The sequence below is a fragment of the Podarcis melisellensis genome (genome assembly GCF_964234715.1).
Source record: "Podarcis melisellensis genome assembly, chromosome: 3".
Taxonomy (NCBI): Eukaryota; Metazoa; Chordata; class Lepidosauria; order Squamata; family Lacertidae; genus Podarcis; species Podarcis melisellensis.
Genome location: NC_138530.1, coordinates 25,221,393 through 25,238,424, shown reverse-complemented (window position 1 = coordinate 25,238,424; position 17,032 = coordinate 25,221,393).

Below are 17,032 nucleotides of genomic sequence, written 5' to 3'. Positions count from 1 at the left end.
CATATACTGCCACGGGCGACGGATTTAATTGGCTGGCGGGCCGAATTAGGCCCCCCAAACGGACTTTGGGCATGCCTGAACTAGACTCATCAGCAGAAGGTGCTTTTGCCTCTTGTTTTGGCAGCAGCCCTTCATGCTGTAAGGGAAAACATTTTTCAAAAGGAAAGCAGCCTTTGGTTTAGCACTAAGATCCAAACTTATTTTTTTAAAATAAAAAAAGCTCAGAAATCCATTGGCTACCACAGACCGTTTGGTTTGCCTGAACTGGCCGCATGTATCTCAGCCCATGTGTTCAATATGAGCTGCTGTGTGTCCCAATAAGTGAGGACCGGATATTCTTTTCTCACAGTTTATGAAATGCCACTGGGTGAAACTGAGGCCTGGTCTGCTCATGAGGCAGAGGAGCTCAAAGGTGGGAGAACAGAAGGCTCCACTAGATTGCTGGTGCAGAATTCCATATTTGCATGCTCTCTTGTAGGAAAGAAAACAACCCTGCAGACGGAAAACCAGTATCACAAGGAATAAACTGGGTTTAGAACTGTGCAGGAATAGACTGTGCAATTCTTAATTGTTTAGGAGGAGTTGTTTTTTACAGAGAGGAGCATCCAAAACTGGTGCCCCAACACATAGTGTGAAATGGTGCACTTCAGACTCTACCGTCTCAGGATCACAGCTGTCAACTTTTCCCTTTTTTAAAGGGAAATTCCCTTATTCTGAATAGGATTCCTCACAAGAAAAGGGAAAAGTTGACAGCTATGCTCAGAATTCTCTGATCCCACCCCCCCCAAGCTCCATTTTGCTGCATGTGTAGACCAAGCCTGCTCCTGGCTTCTGTAAAGGGCATTCAAAGGGATGCAATCGATCCAGATTTATATACCACTTAATAAAAAAAAGCTCTAAGTGGTTTGCATAAAAGGTTATAGAACATTCATAAGGAAATAGCAATAAAATGACATTTATCAAAATAACAGAGAAATCAACCGTTTTAAAACTGATGTGTATATAAAAACGATGTGTCTGCATGCTTCTTTGTGTCGTTTATGCTGGTTTTAGGAGAATGTCCCAGCATTTTTTGCTCATTTACAATCTTGTGATATGCATTTCACAGTGCAATCTTATACATGTCTACGGAAAAGTAAGCCCTACTGACTGTCAGGTAAGTTGGCATAGAGTTGCAGACTCAGATGCATATCCGTGTTCTTTGGTAAGGCTGTGCTAATATGTATTGAGTTCTGGAATATAGGAAGCAGCCTTATACTAAGTCTGAACATTGCTCCATTTAGCTCTGTACTGTCTATACAGGCTGGTGGAGGCTTTGACCTTGAATAAGTGTCAACTAAGGGATTGGCTCTCTTGGGTAGAATCCAAAAGGGAGCTACAATTAATCAGAAACTCTTGAGAACAAAGCATTTTAGAGCTAGTTATCTGACCAAACTCTTGTCAGTTTCCTTCAGAAATGCCTTTACTGAACTGCGTTTCCAAGTGATTCCCACTACAACAAGGTCCCATACGCAGACAACATTTGTATTTGTGGTCAATCTCAGGTGCAAGACCTCACTCATTATCTGTTAGCCTGCCCCGTATATAGACACCTGCTTTCTGAAACCTTTCTTCACACAGGCAAGTAGGAACACCTTGGCAGAAATTGTCTGGTTTCTTTTGAGTGATGATAATAGCCTTGAAACACACAGGGCAGCCCTCTAGATATTGGCTGGGGAATGGGAAAATGGAGTTTAATTAAATTGCTGCGGTGATTTGTGGAGGTTTAATTTGAAATCAAGCTGGATTTGAGTTTGCTGGTGTCCCTGTTCACCTCTGTCTTGGATGTTGTCTCATATTAAAGGTAAAGGCAAGGTCCAGTCATGACCGACTCTGGGGTTGAGGTGCTCATCTCACTTTATTGGCCGAGGGAGCCGGCGTACAGCTTCTGGGTCATGTGGCCAGCATGACTATGCCGCTTCTGGCGAACCAGAGCAGTGCACAGAAATGCCATTTATCTTCCCACCGGAGCGGTACCTAGTTATTTACTTGCACTTTGACATGCTTTCAAACTGCTAGGTTAGCAGAAGCAGGGACCGAGCAACGGGAGCTCACCCCGTCGTGGGGATTCGAATTGCCGACCTTCTGATCAGCAAGTCCTAGGCTTTGTGGTTTAACCCACAGCGTCACCTGCGTCCCTTCTTGGCTCATATTATAGATGTATTAAATTGAATTGAATTGACTGGTAGAGGCTTTCCAGGGGTACATGCAGGAGACATTCCCCGTCCTACACAGAGATGCCAGCAACTGAATCTGGGGCTTTGGGCCTTCCTCAGATTCTGAAACTTCAAGTCCAAGTGGGTCTTTGCTGTAGAACCAGTCCATCAGTCAGGCTGCCTTGTTAATTTTACACAAATATTCCAGGCAGGCTCTTATGGACTTAACCCTACAGCACACCTGTTCATAATTCTGCCAACCTGAATGGCTTAATAGTGAGACTTTGAAATGCACTATGCACCTGAAATTGCCTGCCAACTAAGCATCGCAGCAAGGCACCTCTGGAATGATATATGGCTGCAGCCAAAACCACAGCAAAGAGTGAAGAGCCAGATTCAAGTGGTTGCGCTATTAATAGGATTGCATTTGTAAATAATGCTAGCAGTTCACTATGAAAGTCAGGTCCCAGTGCGGATGAATGAAAGACTGCTGTCTGAGTCAATATGTAAGGACTTTGCCAGATAGACAATGAGCCAAGATTTTGTGCTACTGTCAGCATAGAGGAGCAGTAGGGTGCGTTTGAAGGTGTGTGTGAGAGACATGTGTAAGGCCACCTATGAGTTTATGGGCAAGGCAAGATTTGAACAGGGGATATTCTGACTATATTGGTTGTCAGTCCTGGAAGACCTGCTCCCTGCCTTGCAGGCCTTTTTCACCTGGCACGGGTGGGTGTTTTATGGCATTTTTAATATTTTGTTGGGAGCCTCCCAGAGTGGCTGAGACAACCCAGTCGGATGGGTGGCAAACAAACAAACAAACAAACAAACAAACAAACAAACAAACAAACATTATTTATACCCTGCCTTTTCCCCTGATTCAAGGTGGCTTACAGATAAAATAGGGAAAGCAAAAAAACAAAAACGAAGATTAAAAAAAAAAGGATTAAAACAGTAGACATTTTTTAAGAGGATCTAAAAACAGCAAAATTGTGCACTGTTTTACTTGCTGCCTTTGGAGCAACTTTTTCCTTGTCTACCACGAATCCCCACATAACATGTTGAGTGCGAGAGTACAAGGTCTAAAGGCTAGGATATATGTCAGACTCAGCAGTTCTGCTCTTAAGCCTGTAGGACTTTGTCAACAGTGCACAGGATGTCTTTGGAAGCAGAGTTAGGTGGGATCGAAAGAGACTCTCATGAACTACCGCCCATGTGCATACAGTGTGTCCAGATGTGCTAGCTAAACACCAGGTCAATTCATGATAAGCAAATTGTGAATGAAGACAGTGTCGTGCAGTGGTTAGAGTAAGACCTGAGAGGCCAGGGTTCAAATCCCCACTTAGTCAGGAAGCTCACTGGGTAACCTTGCAACAGTCACAGCCTCTCAGGCAATGGTTTGAAGACTTTAACACCTTCGCTACATTTGAACGCACTCCCTATAAACACGAGCTTCATGTGGATACATATTTGCACATCTAGACAGCATACAGTGGTACCTCGGTTTTGAGACGTAATCCGTTCTGGAAGACCGTTCAAGTTCTGAAATGTTTGAAAACCAAAAACTCAATAGCCGTCAGCTAGCCCTCAGAATCTTACACCCAGTGGAAGCTGCAGAACACGTTCGACTTCCGAGGCGTGTTCGAAAACCAAAGCATTTACTTCCGGGTTTATGGCGTTTGAACACCAAAACGTTCGTCAACGGAGACGTTCAGAAACCGAGGTACCACTGTATCTGTATGTGTAGACAAAGATGATTGTATCAATGTTTAAATGTATTAACGTGAGCTCACATTTCCCTCTCTTTTTCCTTTCTTTGATTTCCATAACAGATTTGAAATAAAATTAATAATCAATAATGGCAGTTAATAATTGTTAATAATAAATAGTTTAACAACAAGAAGAAGCAGCAGCTAAGAAGAACTCTTGCTGGCTCAAAATTTAGGTCCACCCATTCGAACATCCTCTTTCCTAACAATAACCAATCAGTTGCCACTGAAAAGTTGACAAGCGGAACAGGAAGGCAATAGCCCTTTCCTATTTTTTAGTAAGTGATGCATGGAGGTTCTGACAAGCAGCCATTGGCATTTATCCTCCATGAGTTTGACAAATCCCCTTTAAAGTCAGCATCCCATCTTGTTGCAGGGAGAGGGATCTCTAATATTAATTAACCGTAATTATGAGTAGCCTCCCAGGCACTTGACTCCACATGCAATTAAAGCTCTGCACACACTCCTCCCCTACCCCAAACAAAGAGATCTCACTAGGCTTGGCAGCAGCCACAATGTACCATAAGATACTTTTACCATGAATGCAAGATGTCGACACAGATGGGGCCATAATAACTCCAATTCTGCAACAGCACCTCCCACACTGCCAAAACAACGAAATATGCCTTGAGTTAATGTACATCGCTCGCCTCCTAGAGTCTTCTGCAAATCTACGTGGAGTTTTGCTGGAGAGGATATTGGATAGGTAGGGTTCCTTATCTAGAGAGGTTGTGCTGTGTTGCAGCAGCAGCATAGATGTGATAATTTTGAGGGTTACCCCAGCACAGCAGAGAGTATTGTATTTTTTGCTCTATAGGATGCCCCCGACCATAGGACGCACCTTGTTTTAAAGGGGGAGAACAAGGGGAAAAAATCTCCCCCTCTCTGCGCAGCACCCCTTCAGCGAAGCGGCAGGAGAAACGGAGCCCCTTCTATTTCTCCTCACGCTTTGCTGAAGGGGCACTGTGCAGCTCTCCCTCTCCCACATTGCCTTCGCCTTCAGTGAAGGCAACCCGAAGCCTCCGGAGCATGGCGGGAGCTCCCGCTGCGCTCCGGAGGCGTCAGGCGGCTATCTTTGAAGCCTGGAGAGCAAGAGGGGTCGGTGCGCACCAACCCCTCTCCGACCCCTCTCGCTCTCCAGGCTTCAGCGAAAGCAACGCGAAGCCTCCGGAGCGAGGAGGGAGCGCTCCCACTGCGCTTCTGAGGCTTCGCGTTGCTATCGCTGAAGCCAAGGAGCCTGCATTCGCTCCATAAGACGCACACACATTTCCCCTTAATTTTTAGAGGGGAAAGACTGCATCTTATAGAGCGAAAAATACGGTATTTGGACACCATCCTCAGGATCCAAAGAACTTTGCAACTTCTTGTGCATGTAGAACATCGGGGCCCTGTGGAATAAAAAGAGTTAAGGTGAACAAATGTTCTTTTGTTGGAACTATAATTATACAAGGCAATCCAGCAATTGTCCACAAAGAGCTACATACACAAGCCAGCCCTTAAACACCCAAACAATGCATTAGTCCCTCTGACTTCAAAGAGAAAATGAGGCAACTCATGCTTACAAACTTTGTAATCAACCTGTCCAAATTTTCCTTTAATCCTCCGGGGTGCTGGACACTTTAGAGTCGCTTCTTTGCAAAATGCGTTAATTCCAAAGCAACAGGACAACCACAGCAAAGGGCAAAAGTATAAATTGCAGCTTGAAGGACATACCCATGGAATCACAATATAAATATTGCTGATTCCCCATCTCCTTGCTAATTAACCATGCATATACATAATTTCAGTTTACCTTATACATGGCTATAAATGCCCAAGTATATTATTCAGCTCTCCAGCAGAACAAGTTTCATTTCCTTTCTTATAGCTCTCTCTTGAGTAACTCTGTCCCACTGGATAAAACCAGTCCGTTCATGCGAGCTACGCTTATATTGACACACACTGTGGCTTTTGGGGAGCTATTGGTCATAATTCCTCAAACCACATTCAGGGTGGATGCAAACGGGGGGGGGGGGATGCTATGAATAAGAAGGGACAAAATCCCTATGGAAAATCACGTTTTAAAAATTCCTGCTCTCTGGTGCCATCTGGTGTTGCATGTTTATAGCACATTCAAATCACCATTTCTTTACTAATGTAGCTCTCACTTCATGACCAATCCACCATTCTGGTTCCAATCCTTAAGTTCTGAGACTCCATTTGAAACTATGATATTAAATACAACATCAGCCTCTAAAAGGATGCTCTCCATGAGATTATCAGTCACTTTAGGGTAGAGAATTTGGATTCTTTGAAACAAATCTGAGAGATGGACCTTGGGATTGTGGTAGAGCAGGCCGAGTGGTGCAACAGGAGAGCCCCAAAACCTGCATGATCTTTATTCAGGAAAACACTTCTAAGTTGTTCCACTGTTGGGTCTTAACACTACAAAAGTGCAACCATTCTAAGCAACTTTATTCCCCTCTCTGTTGGCAAGGGTACACAGAGGCTGCTATTGGCAAGGGTACACAGAGGCTGTACTGCTATTTTGCAGTACAGTCATACCTTTTGTTATGTTTGCTTCAGGTTAAATCTTTTCAGGTTGTGTCCTGCAGCGACCCGGAAGTACCGGAAAGGGTTACTTCCGGGTTTCGCCGCTCACACATGCGCAGATGCTCAAAATGACGTCATGCACATGCACAGAAGTGGGAAATCACGACCCGTGCGTGCGCGGGGTGCGTTCCTTTCAGGTTGCGAACGGGGCTCCGGAACAGATCCCGTTTGCAACCAGAGGTACCACTGTACCTCTCTCCCTAAATCCAGAGATTCCCTATGCAATCAATGTAGCTCTGCTCTCTGGATTTTCAAAATATAGGGAATCTCCAGATTTACAGAGGAGGAAGTGTGGAACAGCAGTAGTTGGAGGAGAATAGTGCACAGAGGAGGAGGAATGAAAGGAGGTGTAAGGGGTTCACAATGCACATTGAGTCGAGGTAGGGACAGGTTCTAAGACAGGGGAGGTCTAGGCCATGGGTAGGCAAACTAAGGCCCAGGGGCTGGATCCGGCCCAATCGCCTTCTCAATCCAGCCTGTGGATGGTCTGGGAATCAGCATGTTTTTACGTTAGTAGAATGTGTCTTTTTATTTAAAATGCATCTCTGGGTTATTTGTGGGGCCTGCCTGGTGTTTTTACATGAGTAGAATGTGTGCTTTTATTTGAAATGCGTCTCTGGGTTATTTGTGGGGCATAGGAACTCGTTCTTTTTCTTTTTTTCCAAAATATAGTCCGGCCCCTCACAAGGTCTGAGGGACAGTGGACCGGACCCCTGCTGAAAAAGTTTGTTGACTCCTGAACTAGGCTCATATCTCCACCCCAGCCATGAAGCTCATTTCATTCCAGTGAAGGCCAGTTGCTGTCTCTTTGCCTTAACAGGATTTCTGTGAGGATAAAATGGAGAGATGAGAACCGTGTATGCCACCTTGAGCAACTTGGAGGAAAATGTAGGATATAAACAAACAAACAAACAAACATAAATTTTATTCTACAATCAAAGGAGACCAAGTACTTGTTTTCTATATAGGCTGCACACAATCTAGATCTATAGCATATTTTTCGCCCCCTGAAAAGACCTCCTTGAGAAACTGGTTTCATGCCAAAAATAAAAGCTCATTGCAGTTTGATTCTGTGTTACCCTGCAGTGAGTCTGTCTAAAAACAGAGGTAGGTGATCTGGCAATGGGAGGAGGTGTATCCACACCTGCCCAATGATGTTGTGGATGGGAATAAACCATGATCCCAACCACCATTTCCTCCTTCGTTCATCTTGGCAAATGCAGGGAGGAAAAGATGTGAATAGCCCCATCAAGGGGAGGGTTTTCAAATGCATATCAAATAACCACACTCACCCTTGTGGGCTGCAGGATCAAGAATCGCATGTGCAAATCATGCACAGACAAAAATTGGATCTCAATTATCTTTTTTGTGATGTAAAAGCTCCTGCCTGGAAACAGCCTCACTCTGCAAAAAACGCTTCCTCCGTTCCATCTTCAAACAGAATTTGCAGTCTTTTCCATCACCTCTGTCCTAATCCTTTCTCTTCCTCCACCCTTCTGTTTAATGATCTGGTGAACTTCCACGCTCGCTGGCTGTTTTGTGATGTTTCCGTTGGAATTTTCACAATAGCTTCCTCCCGACCCCCTTCTTGGGGGGACACTGCTGTACTCGATTCATTCCAGTAGCTGTTGCTGGTTGTAGCCTATAATTTCTGCCAGAGACGCCTCCTAGAAATGTTGAAACCTTGGCCGACCTCTTTGCTCTCATGAATTAGGCATCTTTCAGCTGTGAGATTGCTCAATGCAAATAAATGCTTTATGAGGTAAAGAGCCCGGTGGCCTCAGCTATCTTAGGCTGTGTACACATTCCTGGCATAAAACGCAGCTAGGCCGTCCTCAGGTCTGACTGAAATTGGTTCGGAGGAAAAGACATCAAAACATAGTGTTTCATTTTTTAAAAATGACGGGATACAGGACAGGTGTGGATTGTGATTAATGTAGTGTGTGCACAACATTCTCAAACCAGGATTGGAAGCACGCTGGATGCAAAGTAAATGTGAGTGAACCCTGTTCTTGTACTAAGGTCAGCTCAGGCTGAAATCCTATCCATGTTTACCTGAGGAGCAAGCCCCATTGAACTAAATGAGACTTATTTCCATTCTATGATTCTATGAGGCATGAATACGACTGCATTGTGAGGGGTGCATATTGACAAATATAATTTTAGTGCACATGCTGGATTTTGAACTCTTCTTAAGAACGAGTTCAGGGGACCCTGAGCCTGTTTGGAACAAGTTGATTGGCTGGCACTTGCAACAGCCAGGCAGTCACCTCTCCCACCTTGGAGCAGTTTTTAATAATAATAATAATAATAATAATAATAATAATAATAATAATAATAATAATTTTATTTATACTCCGCCCTCCCTGGCCAGAGCTGGGCTCAGGGCAGCTAACACCAATAAAATCACAGTAAAAACATAATAGGGGAAAAAGAGAGGGGGGGGAAAGCAATTTAAAATACAGATTAAAGTGCAATTTAAAATGCAGCCTCATTTTAAAGTAGCTAATAAATGAATACCATAAGGGGAGGGAAACATAAGGGTCAGATTGAGTCCAAACCAAAGGTCAGGCAGAATAGCTCTGTCTTGCAGGCCCTGCGGAAATATGTCAAGTCCCGCAGGGCCCTAGTCTCTTGTGACAGAGTGTTCCACCATGTCGGGGCCAGTGCTGAAAAGGCCCAGGCCCTAGTTGAAACCAATCTAACCTCCTTGAGGCTTGGGACCTCCAAAGTGTTGTTATTTGTGGACCTTAAGGTCCTCTGCAGGGCATACCAGGAGAGGTGGTCCCACAGGTACGTGGGTCCTAGGCCACATAGGGCTAGTTTTTGAAGGGCCTAGCTAAGCTTTACTGCGACAGAGAATTCCATAGTCTTGGCATCACAACTAAGAAGATCCAGCCATCGCACCTCTGCTGGTGGCGGGTGGAGCCTCCATTGAAGAACTCAATGGCTGTTCCAGGGTCATGTGGGATGAGGCAGTATTTTATCATGACACCTCCCACCCCTGTGTTTTATCAGTTAGCCATGCTAATGATTTATGCTGTGAGCCATCTTGTGGGTTCGCTGCTGGCTTGAGGGTAGGATATTCACTTAAAATTATTATTATTTAAATAAATAAAATCTGACCATTTCATATGATGTGTTGATAGCTCAAGGACAGCCAGCTTCTTCAGCGATGAAATGCACGGAGCCAATGAAATGTATTGTAAACCGGATGATTGCAGGTAATTGTGCACCTCATAGCAAGTGTCAAACTCCATTGAATAAGGAAGCTTTTGTTTTGCAGACAATCTAACAGTGTTGCAATTCTCCATTTAAAACACCCCCCACCATTAATTAGACATCTTGTTTGACATTCAGATTATACATACACTGATCACGTGTTTTAACAGGGTCCTCTTTTTACCATCAAAAGTATAAAAATGTCTTTGCAGCTGTGTTGTCTATGAAAGTGTGTGTGTGTTCTGCTGAGAATCCATGGGCTATGGGAAATAGGACACAACTAATTAATGAAAGTGAAGAAGAGGAGGAGTGAGGCTTGAATTAGGGAGAGACTGTCTGGGAAAGTAATAGGAATAGTGGGGTCTGGGAAACATAAGCAGGATAATTGGGTATTTGGCAAATATCCTTTGCTATAATCATTGTTTTAGTGTTCACAGACACAACAGGAGTAGTTGCAACAAGCACAGCATTTATTTCCAGATTAAGAGTGACCATTCACCTCTCAAGGAGAAAAGCTTACTGCAAACCACAATTAGGCTCTTTCCTCCAAATCCCAGTGTAATGCAAAGGTGGGAAACACGGACTGCTTTTCCTTACGTGGATCTTTACTGTTTATGTGTCCGTTCACACCACATCTAGATTCCTTAGGAGAAAAGGCTGCAATGGTTGTACGCTCCCTTCCATATTAATTTACTGGCCCTTTTAGGTGATTGCAAGAGGCTGTTTTCTACATCCCACCATCAGCTGGAGTGAGACTGGTGGCTACATAGGAAAGGGACTTTTTGGTAGTGGAACTTTGGAACTCCCTTCCTCAGGATGTACATATTTATTCCTCCTCTCATCTTTTTCTAACAGCTTCTGAAAATTACTTTGTTCTGCCTAGCTTTTTGCAGTTCCCCTAAATCCTTGTGGATCCTTTCTGTCTGTATTTGATTCCGCCCTTTATTTGAATTTCAGCTCTGTTTGCATTTCTTGATAGTTGGTTTTTAGCTTTTGACCCTAACTCTAACCCCCAAGTTGGACTTTGTTCTTCTGCATTAACTGCAGAATGTCGATTAGAGTGCCTTAAGGCAGAAAGGCACTGTAAAACAAACCTATACAAATATATACATAAATAATCCAAATGTATCATTTCATTTGGAGGGATCCAAACTGCGAGTTTTTCAAAACCAGCAAGCAATGGATGATTTAGCTAGTTACAGCGTTAGTGGTTCAGGTTCAAGGCAGGAATGGGCTTATTGTGACTTTGGTATAGCCATGAGTTTCTAATTAGCCATCTTGTTTTTTAATTATGAAATAGTAAGTTTGAAAATACTGTACGAATGCCATTATAGGCCCTTGTTATCTCACAACCAATTGCAGTTTTCAGAATGGATATGACAACGGATCAATACTGGCTCTGCTCCAATATTGCTTTTATTCACGTGGAGCCTAGGTAGAAAAAGATCAATTATGCTAACAAACCTCTCAGTGGAGAATGAGAATGTGGTTTGTTTAAACCATAAGCGATACAACTGGTGTAGCAGAGCAGGAATGGTTGGGGCTCAATCACCACCACCAATTATTTCATAGCAGGCATAGCGGAGTCTTAAAAAACCCCCAACATACACTGTTCTTATTAGCTTGCATGATTTCCTTTCCTGACCGCCAACAAACACACCAAATGGTGGCAATTTCCGCTCCCTTTTTTGTTTCTGACAGAATTATCCAACATCCCTATGAAGCCACATTGTCTGCACGCAATGGTCAAGGGTTCATTTTTGTTGCACTGTCTTAGAAAGGGTTTAAAAATGGTGGCATCGGGGTGGCTGCACTTCAGAATTTGCTACTACGCCACTCAGTGATAGCAAAGCTGAATCAGAAGGTGATTACAAAAAAGGAAATGAAAAAACAAACAGTCATCCACATTTAAGAAGAAGAAGAAGAGTTTGGATTTGATATCCCGCCTTTCACTCCCTTTAAGGAGTCTCAAAGCGGCTAACAATCTCCTTTCCCTTCCTCCCCCACAACAAGCACTCTGTGAGGTGAGTGGGGCTGAGAGACTTCACAGAAGTGTGACTGGCCCAAGGTCACCCAGCAGCTGCATGTGGAGGAGCGGAGACTCGAACCCGGTTCTCCAGATTACGAGACTACCGCTCTTAACCACTACACCACCACAGCCAGCGTTTGCTTTTTTGGGTAGATTTGCAGCTGCAAAGGAGGCCATATTTTTTTTTTAAATAAAAAGTCCTCATGAACATTCACCATCACTTTCGTATGAATCTCTCCAAAGACACATGTTCATATGCACATTTTTGCAAAGCAACTTCCTGTAATATAATACATTGTTGTATGTTATTTTCACAAATATACACACTCTAAGGCACACTTTTTCTTGCATATGCATTTGTTTACATATTACTTGGCTGGATAACTGCACCACAAAATTCAAAGAAGTGCAAATTTTGATGAACGGCTGTGCTTCGGGTCCCACAGTTTCGCAAAGTACAGACTCGGAAGGTTTGCCTTTTATATGAATGGAATCAGATTTATCCTCCATCCATTCCACTGAATCAATACAAGAGGCCATTTCTAATCTAAGAGAAAAATATCTGAGCCAATTCATCTTATAAATTCCTAGAGCAAATAGTGGAAATCCCTTCGCCAACATCCCATTCACTTTTTAAAGAGCCATATGAAAGTGAAGGTTAGAACCAGGAAAAGGGCGATCTCTCTAGAATCAGCTGAGTGAAGCAACAGCTTCATGTTTAAAGTGACCTTGACCCTGTGGCCCTGTGGGTCAAGTGCTCTAGATAAAGTGCCATGCCATGCTCCAATTATTCAGATTGTATTTAACATAGTGTACTTAACTGTAGAACCATAATGTGCCTTAATGCTAGGATTTAGATAGCTATTCTCAACTAAGTTCCTGGGCTAGAGGTGCATCATACAAACTCTTTGGGTGCTCTGATATGGTTATATAAACATTAATTCTGAACCTAGATCTCTTAGAGGTAGTCTGATAGATAAAGTGTGGTAATCAGCAGGTCTGTTTGTTTAATGGCAGTGTGCTTAAATATCATAGACATGGACAGTTCAACAGCACCTAATCTTTGCTGCTCTACTTTAGGCAACTCTGCTTCCAGACTTCTGGAATCCATTCAGTATTTTAGTCCCTCTTTCCTTACCCCCAAATTTGCAAACACATGAAATACTCCCTTCCCCCAGTTCACTCCCAGTCACAGGTTCCACCCCTGGCTGCAGTTTGGAGGAGGAAATAAAGAGCTCAACAACTTTGGCACTTTTCTTTCAAAAGCTCCGCAGCTTTGGGAATTTTCACTTCTTGAAATATAGCGACTTTATGTAATGTTATACAATGTTTTACTGGACAGGCAGGGGTTAATGTGATAGAGCTAAGAGTTGTTTCCTTGGGAGGGTAGACAGGCAACAGTGAAGGAAATGGCTGAAGTACAATCTATACAGGCTATTAGTAGCCTCTATAAGCTGGTTTTCCCAGTAGTGATGTATGGAAGTGAGAGCTGGACCATAAAGAAGACTGATCGTCGAAGAATTGACACTTTTGAATCATGGTGCTGGAGGAGACTCATGAGCATCCCATGGACTGCAAGAAGATCAGACCTATCCATTTTTAAGGATATTAGCCCTGAGTGCTCACTGGAAGGACAGATCGTGAAACTGAGGCTCCAATACTTTGGCCACCTTATGAGAAGAGAAGACTCCCTGGAAAAGGCTCTGATGTTAGGAAAGATGGAGGGCACAAGGAGAAGGGGCGACAGAGGACGAGATGGTTGGATAGTGTTCTCGAAGCTACCAGCATGAATTTGACCAGACTGCGGGAGGCAGTGGAAGACAGGAGTGCCTGGTATGCTCTGGTCCATGGGGCCACAAAGAGTCGGACATGACTAAACGACTAAACAACAAACAATAGGCTGGAACAGCTGCATGGTGGACCATCTTATACCAGTGTTCTTCAAAGTTGGATTCTGGAAATTGTTGGACTACAACTCCCATCATGCCTAGTCAGTTTAGCCAGTCACCACTGATGATAGTCCAACTCAATCTGAGGGCCCTGTGTTGAAGAACACTGGTCTATACTGTCTTATGGAAATTGTACAGCTGTTTCATGGTGCTAAAAAAAAAAAAAGACAGCAGGAAGTCCTGGGGTAGCTCAGTTGGTAGAGCACAAGACTTTTTAGTCTTAGGGTCATGGGTTTGAGCCCTACATTGGGCAACTGATCCCGACATTGCAGGGGTTGAACTAGATCAGTGGTTCCCAACCTTTGGTCTCCAGCTGTTTTTGGACTACAACTCCCATCATCCTTAGCTAGCAAGACCAGTGGTCAGGGATAATGGGAATTGTAGTCCAAAAACAGCTGGAGACCAAAGGTTGGGAAACACTGGACTAGATGACCCTCGTGGTCCCTTCCAACTCTACAATTCTATGATTGCAAGTCAGATCCTTTGAAAAAAGGGGGTTGGGGAAGCTAAGCAAGGAGGAGGGTGTTTTGTTTCCTGCTTGGCAGGGGGTTGGACTCGATGGCCCTTGTGGTCTCTTCCAACTCTATGATTCTATGATTCTATGATCCATGTGTCATGCAGGTGCCCCATCAAAGGTAATAAAAACGTGTCTGCCTACAGTCTGTGGAAGCAGCCCTGGACAATTCTTACAACTAAAGGGAAAGAGCAGGTATTGATCGACGTCACTTTAATTGGGAAGGGACCACATGTCAGTGGGGGAGCACATGCTTTGTGTGCATTATTGAACCAGCAGTCTCAGGTTTTGCAGCCTCAATCTATAGGGATCTCAGAAAGTGGTCTAGTGAAATCCTGTTTCCAGAATAGATAATAATGAACGGAGTGGATGCAAGGGTAGTCGGACTCAGTTTAGGCATCTTCATACATTTATCCCATACATCTCATGCTTAAGTTAACTAAAGTGGCCAAACCTTCACTTCACCTTTTCTAGAGGTCCAGCTTACAGTTAAAACATTCTACTAGTTATGTTAATCTTAGGCTATTTCTGTCATTTTAGTTGCTGGATGTGTTGCTTTAAGAACAGCCTTTGGTATTTCCTGTTATTTTGGTGGAATCATTGTTTTTGCGCTTTTATTTTATTTTATTTTTTGCTCTAAGGGAAATCTCTCAGCCCTTTCCTATATACGACTAAGAGGAACATTGCATCAAAGTTCCACAAAGGTAATTGTATATAATTCCTATCTATCCATCTCCGACTTTCATGAAATTGCTTCTAAGTGAATGAAAGTCCTGCAAGCAAGCTTCCCTGGCTAGCCTGTTGGCACGAAAGCAGAATTCAGACCAGGCTGACCAAAGCAGAAATCTTTTTCTGTGTCAGTGGGTAATTTGTCAGAAAGGAAATTGTGGTTTCAGAATCTTCATGATTTGAGCTCATATGATTTTCTGGCTGTATTTCCTGGTTGGGCTCGGCTGGCTGGCAGCTGTGTTTGTTTTAAGAAAAGCAGGCTGGATTGTGCAAGCAGTCAGCTGATAATCTGAACCATTCAAAAAGGAGAAATCTGTGTCTTCCGAGGGCACAGAGCGTCAAACTTTAGAGGGCTCAGATACAGTTTTTCCTGGTTTAAAATAAGAAGCATTCTTTGATTAAACCTGAAAACGGGCTCCTCTACAGGGCAGAGGAGCCCGTTTGCTGTGTTTTGCATGAGCTGCTGATCTGTGTGTGCACCTCCCAATCTAAAGGAGGCAGTGACTCATGGACAAAGTCCAAAATTTGATCCTCAGCATCTCCAGGTCAAAGGATCAGGTGATGCAAAAGATCTCTGTCTGTGACCTTGGAAAATTTGACCAGTCAGAGTAGATGCTCATAGGCTGGATGGACAAATATTTGATCTGTTATAAGGCAGTTTTCCTGTGTTCTGTGCAGAGATGCCACGCACACCCTCTACTGAGGGCTGGTAGTTCTGTTCCACTTCTGCTCAGGTCAATAAATGACCCAGTAACACCCATGCAGTTACCGTACTTAGCAGAAGCCAGTCCCTCTAAAAGCATGATTTGAAGGTGCCAAGGCCAGAGGAGTGAATCATTCAGAGACATAACAGGTACCCTACTTGGGACCCCGGTACCTGAGAGCATCCTGCAGTAACCATCTGATCAGGAGGTCCGTTCTGCACAAATGGAGGATTTGGGTTTTTAGTGTTGTGGCACCTACTCTTTGGAATCACTGCACAGGTGCCATCTCTATCGTCCTTTCGGCAATACTACAGGTAGGGATAACTCAGTTGGTTAGAGCATGGTGCTGATCATGCCAAGGTTTGATCCCCTTATGGGGCAACTGCATATTTCTGCATTGCAGAAACTCTACATTTCTATGATTGTATGAAGACTTTCGTCTTGCAGCAGGCCTTCTGAGAAAAGATTTCCCCCAGCTTTCATCTATATAGGAATTCTTTTTAAATCAGTGTTTTTAGATGTTTTAATTGTTTTATCACTTGTGTGTTGGCTGCCTTGGGCTTCTTTGGGAGGGAGGGAGGGATATAAGATTTTAAAATACATGGATACTTTGGGCTTGCGCCATTGATCATTTCATTTGTATATCTCTTATAGCACATTATCAGTTCTCTTCAGCACACATAGCTTAGAAATGAATGGTACTACAGATTGCCAGGGTTTTTTTCCAGCCAGAATGCAAACAAGGAGAAAGTTCATGGTGAGCTCCGGCACCTCTTTTTCTAGAAAAATTGCATGGCCGATTGTCATTCCAGAGTTGGTGCTCTGTATGAAACCCACAGAGCACCACTGCTGACATTCTTGCTGCCCAGAGGTTGCAATGAGCATATTTTGATCCAAGATCAAAACAAGTCACAGACAGGAGGCGGGATGCTGTCTCAGAAATTAAGGTTGGCTGGAGGAACAGGATCTGCAAAGAACTTGTGATGATGCACTGATGCTCAGTATTACCAAAACCATTTGCCAGCTGACTAATGATGCTTAGGATGGAGGAAGTATTCTCTCTGTTCCCATTTTACACAGGATGGACCAGGCACACCTAGAGACTAAGGCTCAGTGCTCACAAACAGCAGATGAGCTGGTCAACTTGCTCCTGGGCTTCAGTACTTCAGCGAAGAGCAAGTGTAGGATCTGTATGACTCCATTCAAAACAATTATTTAAATGGTTTTCGCCTTGCCTTCTCTCTGAGCGTGATTAATTTTCTCCATGCATGGAAATGCATTCCACCCCAACCTTTTTGTTTTGCTTTTCGTATGGAGGAATATTCAACCAAA